Below are 12037 nucleotides of genomic sequence, written 5' to 3' on the forward strand. Positions count from 1 at the left end.
TACGGGAAAGATAAAATATGCTAATCTGTGTGTTCTACTAAACATAGCCTAAGGGACAATGCGTACATCTCTTAGATCACAGGGCGGCTGTTTGGGTTAAGAATGGTTCGAGGAAGGTAACTCCCTGTGGCATTCCAACGGCAGAGTGGTCAGGCAGCCCCGGCATTCCAAAGGCCCACGCCCTTCTCCGAAAACCTCCCTTGCCCCCAGCGGCCTCTGTATTACATTTTAGCAAGCCAGGTATTATGGGGATTTCATGCTCTACATTAACCCCAACATTTCTACTCTGTTCCATTGATCTATGTGTTTCTTTTTGTGCCAGTACCATACTGTCTTGATGATTACAGCTTTGTAATAGAGCTTCAAGTCTGGAATTGTGATGACAACAGCTTTGGTTTTCTTTTTCAACATTCCTCTGGCTATTTGGGGTCTCTTCTGGTTCCATACAAATTTTAGGATTGTTTGTTCCAGCTATGTGAAAAAAGTTGATGGTATTTTGATAGGGATTGCATTGAATGTGTAGATTGCTCTGGGTAGCATAGACTTTTTAACAATATTTATTCTTCCAATCCATGAGCATGGAATGTTTTTCCATCTCTTTGTGTCTTCCTCAATTTCTTTCATAAGTGTTTTGTAGTTTTTAGAGTGCATATCCTTTACCTCTTTGGTTAGGTTTATTCCTAGGTATCTTATGGTTTTGGGTGCAATTGTAAATGGGATTGATTCCTTAATTTCTTTTTCTTCTGTCTCATTGTTAGTGTATAGAAATGCAACTGATTTCTGTGCATTGACTATATATCCTGCCATGTTGCTGAATTCCCATATGAGTTCTAGCAATTTGGGGTGGAGTCCTTTGGGTTGTCCACATAAAGTATCATGTCAACTGCAAAGAGTGAGAGTTTGACTTCTTCTTTGCCAATTTGAATGCCTTTTATTTCTTTTTGTTGTCTGATTGCTGAGGCTAGGATTTCTAGTACTATGTTGAATAGCAGTGGTGATAGTTGACATCCCTGCCATGTTCCTGACCTTAGGGGAAAAGCTCTCAGTTTTTCCCCATTGAGAATGATATTCACTATGGGCTTCTCGTATATGGCTTTTATGTTATTGAGGTATGGTCCTTCTATCTCTACACTGACCCCTAGCTGGGGTCAGTGTAAGCTGCTTCCAGTTGCTCTTTGTGGCTTTTTTTCCCTTAAGGCTTTTCCCACCACTTTAGAGGATGAAAAAAGTTAAAAATGGTGGCACCCTGATCTCCAGCCCCGGAGCTGAATGATCGCTCTTCAGTGCACCCTCAGGGAAAAGCAGTTGATCCCTTTTATGCGCACCAAACTCCGCAGACTCCTACGGTGCACAACCATAGCGTCCTCCCAGGAGCGGTTGCCTGATCCTTCATGCACCCACGTCGCTCCTCCCAGTGGAAGGAGGAGGGTTGCTGCATTTCTGTCACTTTCAAGACCACTGCACAGAGATTGGTTGCCCGATCGTTCCCCAGTTCCCAAGTTTATGGCAACATGTAGCTGAAAGGCCACTCTGGGACTCTGGAATTGTAGCCAGCTTCCCCACTCCAATGTTTGGGAACTCTGCTGCACTAAGTCACCCCCATTCTTTCTGTGACCCCAGGGATCCTGAGACCAAACTGTCCCACCTAGGATTCTGCCCTGCTTTGCCACCTGAGCACCTTTGAGGCAGGGATGTCCCTCACGGGAGCAGACTTATAAAAGTTCTGATTTTGCACTCCACTGCTATATTACTTTCCAGTAGCCAGGTTACAGAGGCTCCCTCCCCCTGTGGTTTATCTTCTGATATATTCCCTCAGATTCACATCTCCACACCTCCTACCTTGCAAAAAGTGGCCACTTTTCTATTTGTAGAATTGCAGCAATTCTTTTCTTAGGTCGATTCACAGGTGTTCAGAATGATATGATAGGTAACTAGCTGAATTCAAGGGACCAGATGAAACATGGGTCCCCTAGTCTTTTGCCATCTTTTCTTCATACTATCACATTTTTAGCAAAAAGCTGCAATAATGGGAGATTATAGCATAAAGAAAAAGAAGACTATACCTAGATTTATAGGTAGTTTGAAAGATCAGTCAGCTTTTACCTTGGAACTCAGGGACCTGGATCATAGAAATCCGAGAACTAGTTGAGTGAAATAAAGAAAAATCAGGAGAGTATGTTGTACACCCCAAACTAATGTAACATTGCATGTCAGATTTTGAGCATAAAATTTGTGAAAAATTGACATGACTAAAGCCATCTTAAAATAGAGTTGGAGAGGCCACCATGGAGAAACTCCTTACCCATCGTTATTTGCACTGGGCAAAATGGCAATTGTTTTAGGCAATTGTGTGAAAAGTCAACAGAACATTGACCATCCTGAATCATAAGTCTGTTGGTTATGGACTTTCTGAAGATAGAGTAATTAAATAATGCAAACCAGGAATAGTTTCATTTGTTAACACCCACAGAATAGTCAATCTGTGTGTCACCAAAAGTGGCTCAGCCTCTTAGTAATTTTTTTTCCCTTTTATCCAAATCATGTAGTTGCCTCCTTCCTCTTTTTCATAAAAACTCCTTGTTTGCTCCCCAGAGGCAGATACTTTCTGGTTACTGTGGGAATCTGTACTCCCCAAATTGCAATTCTTTAATCCCAAATAAATGTTCTTTGCCTCTCATGCAGCTCTTCATTTTCAGGTTGACAGCTTCATAGGTAAAACATAGGTAAAAAGAGAGAGAGCTTGGAGATTGGTCGCCCGATTGTTCCCCAGTACATGTAAATGTAAAAATTAAAAGACTTTTCATTTTCTTTTCAGAAAAATCTCTCTCAGCCTCTGTTGATTCTTAGGGAATGTAGGGCACCATCCTGCCCAAAATATGATTCAAACAATGATGACATTTCACTGTGAAAGACAATGAGACCTAGTGTGTCAAAACATTGATCACAGTATGAAATCCTTTGAAAAATCAGGCACTGATATGTCCAGAACGGCAGTGGTCCTGTTGGATAAATACTTGTTTTTCACAAAGAATAATAAGAGTTGGGTTTTTTTTTTTCTAATTAGTATACAGTGTTGATCTAAAACCCAACATTGTTTCTTAGGAAGGTTCTTTGCCAATATAAGAAAAAAAGAAAAATAATTTGTAGAATAAATGGAATGAAAAGCACTGCTTCAACATAAGTGCTTAGTTTTCACTTTTTTTTTTGGAAAGAGACGACCTATTCATATACATATTTTCACTCTGGAACCAAAGCTCTTAACTAGTGTTAATTAAGCCAAGCAGGAAAACAATTACGAAGGAGCTATCATCACCGATGTGTGGTAGGAGCTAAGTTTTAATGCATCATTTCCATCTGTCCGTATTACTTAAGGGAAGACTCATTTATGCTTCGATACTAGAGAATTGAATATATTTTATATTTTATTTTTAAAAGAACCATTACCTGGTCCAAGTGGTTGATTGAACAGACTTTTTCACTAAATACTCATTGAAATTCTAAAGGAAAAGAAATTAGGGAAATCAGAGAAAGATGACTTCAAGCAATATCTGGAAGACATGATATTGATGAATTTAACTTGGTGAATGGCAAACCACCCAGCAGCTCAGCAGTCTACCTGGAGAGTCAATGGACAGTTTTCAGAGAGATCTGAAACACAATTAAGCTCCAAGGTGCAGAGAATGCAGACAAGCCTAGCCTGAAGCTGGGTGGGTGATGAGTGAAGGAGGGAAAGGGCGTTCTCAGCCTTTACCGGAACACATCATAGGGAAGTACATGGATACTGATACAGGGCTCACAGGCTACCATTCCCATTTTGCATTTGGCCCAGAAGGCATACGAGTAAATGAAACCAATAGAAATATTTGCTTAAAGGAAAAAGCAGAAGCAAAAACAAACCGAACTGTACACATTTAAGCTGTGAAGAATATAATAGAAACAAGATAAGATTATAGCATTGCCTGCTGTGGTCCAGCATAGTTTAGGGAGTTTTAGCCAAGGAAGGAAAGAAGGAAGGAAGAGAGGAAGGGAGGGAGAGAGACAAAGGAAATCAATAGGGTATAAATATGGAAAAGAAAGAATCAAATTTATGATTATTTACAAGTGATAAGATCATGTACCTGGGAAGTCAAAGATAATAAAAGAACCATTAACACAGATGAAGGAGTTTAAACAGCCACTGCTTCCTAGAATCAAAATAGAAAATTCAAGGCTTTCCTATATTTGAGGGGTAAAACAGATAAACCCAAAGAAAGAAATCAGAAAACTAGACAAAATATGTAGCAATGGTGAAAGAACAGATAAATGGAACAGAAAAAGATCAAAAATTGGCCCAAGTATGTGAAACAATTTGGCATAGGATAAAAGTGGTGCTTCAAATCAGTTTGATCTTTCAATAAAGTGTTGGGCTAAATGACTAAAAATCACAGTAGATCATTACCTCAGCCAAATTAATCATGTATCAGTGCAAAAAACTAAATTTTTGATGATGCAGAGAGTTTGAAAAATTATATAATCGCAGAAATACTAGAATAAATACTGGTGAATAATCCCAAGTTTAAAGACCCTTTGAAGTTAATGTCACCAAAGGTAGAAAACAATTATGATCTGCTCAAGATTTTTTTTTTCATTAAAACAAAACATGAAACATGGAAGTGAAGTTGGAAAATGATGTGGAAACCTATTGAAATTCAGGATTTAATGGCTGTTCTTAGTATGTTGGGGCTCTTTTCATTGTAAGTGAATTAAGATTTTGTTTGGTGTTCTCCAGGTGATTCAAACAGAGGTAGCATTTCCAGAAAATTCATCTATAGTCTTTCAGGTATATATTTCTCAGCTTTGGTCCAAATATGGTGCTCCTATAATCTACCCAAAATACTTGGTCCAGGAGCCTTGCAAAGAAGCCTTGTAAAATGTATTATTTAGATAAACAGTGATTTCTGGTTGTTATGAAGATCGTGCCAGATCTAGTATGTCCTCTGTCAGAAGAAACCAGAGCACAAAAGGTATTTCTAAAACTGTATTATTTACAAATTTCTAGAAGTATGTTTCTATTTATCTCATGGATATTAATATAGTTATGCATTCCCCAGAGGTCTGGCTTCATAAAGATCAAGGTGTCCAAGAGCTGGTTTAGAAGAGGATTGGTGAAACCTATTAGTAGTCTTTAATGGCACAGCAGTAAAGCTGAGGAAAACCTTTTAGAAACATAGTTATCCAGTTTTCTTCTTCATGGCATGCATTGGAAGAGCCCAAGAGGAGATGGATGGTACATAGCTGATAGAGTGTTGTATAAAAGTATACGTATAATCTGGTTCTATGGACTAACTGTGGAAAAGAGGGGAGATAGACTCCAGTATTTTTTTAAAGATTTTATTTATTTATTTGTGAGAGAGAGCGCCCATGAGCAGGGGGACAGCCAAAGGGAGAAGGGGAAGGAGAAGCAGACTCCCCGCTGAGCAGGAAGCCCAATGACACAGACCAAGGGATCCCAGGACTCCGGGATAATGACCTGAGCCAAAGGCAGATGCTAAACCAGACTGAGCCACCCAGGTGTCCCTAAGACTCCCATATTGAACAATCTGTTTCTTTATCACACACTTGGAGTCTAGAGTAATGTGTAAAACAATCCTTGGATTCAGGTTTGAATCACATCTTCAACATCAATATATCTGAAGTGCTTTTCTACTCTGTACAAACCATGTCCAGTCCCAAAGGGCTAGGGACTTTGGGTTTTAAGGCTACTCAACATGGATGCTACCCTTGTAATTATTAGAGAATAAGGAAACTTCCTCTCTGGATCCACTGACTATAATTCCATATGTCCCTTGATTCTTCTGCTTCCTACCAAGTTCATGCCCCTTCTCCTCAGCCTGCCCTGGTACAAGTTGTCAAGTGTTCCATTTCATCAATTTCCAAGGACCTAGAGTTATGGGAGGAGCAGTGGGGGAGAAGGAGGGACCAAAAAGGGCCTCTTTCTAGTATAATTCCTAAGAGTTTTTATGCGAAAATGATCTCTGCCTCTTCTCCTGATTTACATTGCATTTCCTAAAGCTAATTTTCTATCCTAGGTTTGTCTTACACTTATTCCCAGAAAAAAAGTTAGGTATGGGAAAAATGGACCATAGCCTGTTGAAAAAGCCCTAATCTCAGGCTCTGGGAACTAGAACCACAGTTCAGTAGATAGACTGGTCTCTCCCTTGTACGATACCTTGGTGAGGAATGTTTACAAAAGTATGCTTTACAAGTTTTCCTGAAGGAGGTAGTCCTGTGGGTTTCCAATAGGAAACAGTATTGAGGAAAATATGGGAAATGGATATGGAGATCAAGGCAATTTTGTGATGTCTCCCACACAAAGATCCACAGGGGAGTTTTTATCAGTATCGGAAACCTCATCTAAAGGCACCCACCAGCAGAGTCCACTTACTCGGGACGGTCCTATACAGAGGGGACACCAAGGCCACATTGCACCAGAGATTTGGTTCATAAAATGGATTAGAACACACCCTCTCCCTGCCCCATTCCCTGCTTTAAATTATCCTACAGAAGGTCTGGGGGAAAAAAGCCAATATGGTTTCCATCATAAACCCAACTCAGCTAAAGCCTGGGGTCCTCTCAGTATTGTCAATGGACCCAATAAATCTCTCCTTTTAAATATTGGCCCTCGGGGCACCTGGGTGGCTCAGCTGGTTGGGCGTCTGCCTTCCACTCGGGTCATGATCCCAGGGTCCTGGGATCCAGCCCCGTGTCGGGCTCCCCACTCAGCGGGGAGCCTGCTTCTCCCTCTCCCTCTGCCTGCCACTCCCCCTGCTCATGATCTCTCCATCTCTCTCTCTCTCTGTGTCAAATGCATAAATAAAATCTTAAATAAATAAATGAATGAATAAATAAATAAATAAATAAATAAATAAATAAATAAATAAATATTGGCCCTCATGAGGAAGAGTCAGAGGCAGTTGTGTTTCTAAATCTTCAGCTCAAGGAAGAGGAAGGGCCAGGCATAGCTGACCCAGGCAAGGAAAATTCCATTGTACCAGAGCTTGGAGGAGGACCCCGACAGTGTGGTAAAGATGAGCAGATAGTCCCAAGCTCTTCAGTACACCTGCTTAGATCCTATTCTAGCCATACCCAAGCTGATTTGTCTCGTGTCCCTGAATAATTTGTGAAACTCTTCCTGGTCACTGCCAAGAGCAGGATAAGTTATGTCTTGCTGTAAAGTATTGGCAAATAATGGTGCTCACTTCATTTTAATGTGTAAGTTATGGAACATGCCTAGAGAATGGTCAGGAATCTTAACATCTTGCTTGGATACAGAAAGGCTCTCCAGTGTATTTTCCCCAATAAGGAGAGTATGACCAAATACCACTCTTTCGGGTTTCTCGAGGTGTTGAACCTTGAGTGTGTGTGTATGAATATTGATTTCTGATAAATCTCAGGTGATTTCTTGCTCACTTCCAAATTCCTCTTGAAGGAGGGAATGGGGTAGAAATTAAGATATTGCAAGAGCTGCTGCTTTCTATATCCCAAGGAAACATTTTTAAAATTTTTATTAAGGTGATACATTTTTAAACAGCTGCAAGGATACCAGATGATTCTGTGATATGACAAATTTAAATAAAATACATTTTAATCCACACATTTATTTCAACTAAAAAATAATTGATGACACATGTATATATTTTCTATTTAAGGCCGCTTTAAAAAAAAAACTCAACGTTCTTTTGACACAAATGAGATTCACAATGTATCAACTTTTAAATGTTGCAATCAATTGCATTCATTAGCTCTTAGTTTATCTGTGCCACAAATAACTGTTCCCATACCGGCATTTAATACAGATATTGATAATTAAACTAATTGTAATAAGCTAGAATAGCATCTTTTTTTCACCTGGGGCAGGATAAATTAATATGTCCACTCATCATAAAGTATCATTAACTCAGGGAAAGAGAACATCGTGTACAAGCCACCTGCTTTCTCTTTTTTTTCTCCTTGCTAGCTAATAATATCAAGTTTGAAAGACCTCATCAAGTAACTGGAGATGAATGAATATTAGACAGATTCTAGGCTTCTAGTGCATGGTATGATGAATTCTCTAGATGTAAAAGCTCTTGGTACATGTCTCATTCTCCAGGGAAAATTTATTGATCACATACACTATGAAATATTATTTCTTCAATATAAATATAAGTTGCTACTAAAAATCATCAGGTGATGTTAAGCTAGATATAATCTTTAAAATATTCGAATCGAACAGTCATTTTTTTATATAAAGCTGTCAGGTACCACATTAAAATTGTACTGCACTGTGGTGAAATGATAAATGCTCTTATAATTCCCACATGGCTGCACTGTGTCAAAATTGTTGGTGGGACCGGAGTGGACACGTGGATTCAGAGCCAGGTTGACCGGCCAGCTCTGCGCCCTGGGGCTTCCTCTGTCCTATCCTGGTTGAGAACTGCAAAGCGGCTCCGGTACCATCCGTGGGATAAGTGAGCACGTCCTCACGAAGGGCCCCTAGCGCTTATCTACTTTATACTTCATCCTTACTAGCAACTATTTACTTCCCAGAAAGAAGGCTCACATACCAACCAGAGTGTTGCAAACCTTGAAATCTGGCTCATTTTATATTGCAGCTGAGAGCAAATGCTTATTTTCTGCAAGAGAACGTATACTAATGTTTTTCAAATTTTAAAGTTATTATCAACATCGGCACTGGAAAGCTGGTTTCTTGAATGTTAGTTGGAATGATCCTTTAAATGTGTGCTATTTTCTTTGTTGGGCCCGTAAAATATGTAAATATGTAATTGTAAATATATTGCCAATTTATAATACCTGTGTAAAGACTGCATTAAGCAGAATAAAATATCCTCAGTTATTACATAGGGTGAAATATGTACAATGATGAGATTCTTTTGATTATTACTAGATGGTACTATAAAAACCTAAATATGACATATTCTCTCTCTCTTTTTTTCTGTTCTCTGTTTTAGGTTCTTTCCAAATGGCATCTTAATGATTGCAAGTCTAATCATAACTAATACTTATTTAATGACACTGGACAAATAGTATTGTATTAGTTGAGTGACCTTAGACAAGTCACTTATCCTCCCTGTTCTCAGTTTCCTCATCTGTGAAATGTAAATAGTAAGTGTGCCTATCTAGCTCGTAAGAGTTGTTGTGATGTTTAGGTGAGCAAATAGATGTAAGCATTTAGAGAAATCCTTGACATTGTGTAGGTTTGTTATTATTATTATTTACCAGATACTCTACCAGACACTTTGATATAAAATGTGTATTTGTGTGTATGTTTTCCAAATTTTAACTTTCCAAAGATCAGAACTGAGACTTGAACTAATATCTGCATGACTCCAAACTACATGGACTTAATCCCTAGGCACATAGCTTCTCAGTGTGCGGTGCTGGGGCTCCTTAAGCATTCAATCTCCATTAACCACCCAGTTCTTCAACATTTATTAACTGCCTACCATGAACCAAAAATGGTGGTAGTTTCAGGGGACATTCTCAGCTTCTATAGAGAGAGGCAGGTTCTGCCAGCAAGGAGAACGGTTGGAATAGGATAAATCTTGGGCAAGCCATTCTGACTGGCATCACATTCCTCCAAAAATAGTTCTGTTTGGGTTTTGTTTTTTTTTTAAGATTTATTTATTTATGTTGGGGGGGAGCGGGCAGAGGGCGCCAGGAGAGAGAGTCCCAAGCAGACTCCAAGGCTGAGCGCAGAGCCCAACGTGGGGCTCCAAGCCACGACCCCGAGCTCATGACCCCAGCTGAAACCAAGAGTCCGGCACTCAACCGACTGCACCATCCAGGTGCCCTATTTGTTTTTTAATATGGATGCTGCCTTAAATTGAAGAAATGCATGGAATTCTAGTATGGAATTTCAAAAACCCAAGCACATGAGATACCAATTTTACAGAAACAATAAGGCCTTCTCATTTTCCTTGAAATCTCTCCATACACAGGGTGTAGTCACATGGTTCATTTGCCAGCACTTCTCAGTCAACACTCTCCTTCAGCTATCTCCCTTTCCAGTTAGGCCACACGGTTTGAATGGGAGCTGTTATGTTATTTCAGATCTGATCTCCAAGCCCCCACACTTCCTGTGATATTAACTAGTCCAAGATTAGGCCCCAGACTCAGGCTGGGTCAGTCATGGCACTGTGGCCTCTTTGCCTTGGCTGAATACACCAAGGTTGGCCTATGACCTAAAAAGAGTAACTCAGTATCCTTCCCTGGGGCTTTTTTCAAATTGGAATTAGGGAAAGCCAGCCGGTGCCTCTTGGTAGAAGGAGCAGCAACATGTGGGACGCAGGTGCTGGGAAGCAGGGCAAGCAAGAAGCCAGCCTCTAATGGGAAAAAAAATGAAGCTGAAAAACAGAGAAGCAGAGGCAAGAGGTTGGGATAGAGAGTCCTGGCAGTGTTCATGGCCCAAGGATTGATTAACAACTCTCCTTTAATTACTTTTGACAACAAGGTGTCCCTCCACTAGATCCCCTTTTTGCCCTAGGGGGTTTGATTTGGGTTATCGTCACTTTAACGGAAGGAACTCGTAGTAATCCAGGTAATCGCTTATTCTATCAAAAGTGTAGCTGAGTGTAAATTGTTATCCCATAATCTGTTTGGGTTTAATTCTCACAGTATGTGGGTGTAATACCAAAAGAAGCCCAAAAGGTAAAACAAGGAGTTAATATATTCAAAGCTTATGGTTCATTAGGACTAATGAGAATGTTGAAGGGATGCACGCCCCCAGAAATGCCAAGCACTTTGCAAATGGGTGCATGGTTTCAGTCCTCAGCCTGCAAGTCTAAGCACTCCAAACATTCTGCTCCTTGGAATTCCATTAGTGTTAGAGATGAGGTGAGTGGTGTGACTTGACTTCATTAATTTATAAAGGTCCTGATTTCAATCCCGTACACCAATTAATTAAACATATATTTCCCAGATATGTAAACTCGGAAATTCAAAACTAAAAGGATTTCAGGAGACTTGGTTCTCGTGTGAAATCCTAAAGCAATAAACCAATTCAGATGATCTCTTCCTGTGGTTCTCTCTCCCTCTCTCTCTCCTTTTGTTCCAGTGGAAATAACGTAGGATCATGAGATTCCATTATACCAATGTGTTGCCTATGAAAGCAGAATCCTAAAATAAGGATGTGACTGGGGCATAGGAACAGAGAGGAGATGGAGACTCATTTATTAGTTTTATGCCTCTTTTAAACACAGAAAGAACATACTCTAATTAGGAACAGTATGGAATCATTCCTCTACTAATGAATATGCAGATCAAATTACAGCTAGCTGATATGTGTAGGAATAATATAGAACATAAAAAATAAAAGCATGCTTTGAAAAAGACAGTTTTTTATTACTGAAAAATTTTCTATTAATTCACCTTTCTCTGCGTCATTGCAATAAAGTGTACTACGGGTTCAAAATGATTTTTTTTTTTTTAATTATTGGTAGGCCAGAGCTGGCCCTCCACCCCATACACAGAAGGGTTACTTCTCACAAACAAGTGTGACTTCCTAACTTCTTCCTTTGTAGAAATGGCCCCCCTTATTTTCCACTCCTCAAAAGATCACAGTATTAGGAGTGTCTATGAAATGCTACTTCTCTCCACCCACTATAGTTAATTCAGTCAATTTACTTTTTGTCCCATTTGATTTTATTACTTTTTCTTTATTTTTGTGACTATTTTCCTACACTATATCCTAGTGATCAGATGGGATAGCCGCAATTCCTTGCTTATTCTGATTTTGTCTTCTGAAACTTATTATGCACTTTGATTGTCAGGTAATTTCTACTCTTTTCTTCCAGTATCCATAGTATATGCCTGTGGCTTTCATATGAAAATAAAACTCGGTTTTAGCATTTGAAACCTCTATCAATTCTTTTTCATTTATTCAAACTTTCTTTTTCACTTATTCATCCAAATAAGACTATATTTGAGTGCTTACTAAAACTTCTGTCCTGGGTCCTAAGGATGCAGCTATTATAGAAAATAAAGCTTTACCATCATG

The sequence above is a fragment of the Phoca vitulina genome, unplaced genomic scaffold (assembly GCF_004348235.1).
Source record: "Phoca vitulina isolate PV1807 unplaced genomic scaffold, GSC_HSeal_1.0 scaffold9, whole genome shotgun sequence".
NCBI classification, from domain to species: domain Eukaryota; kingdom Metazoa; phylum Chordata; class Mammalia; order Carnivora; family Phocidae; genus Phoca; species Phoca vitulina.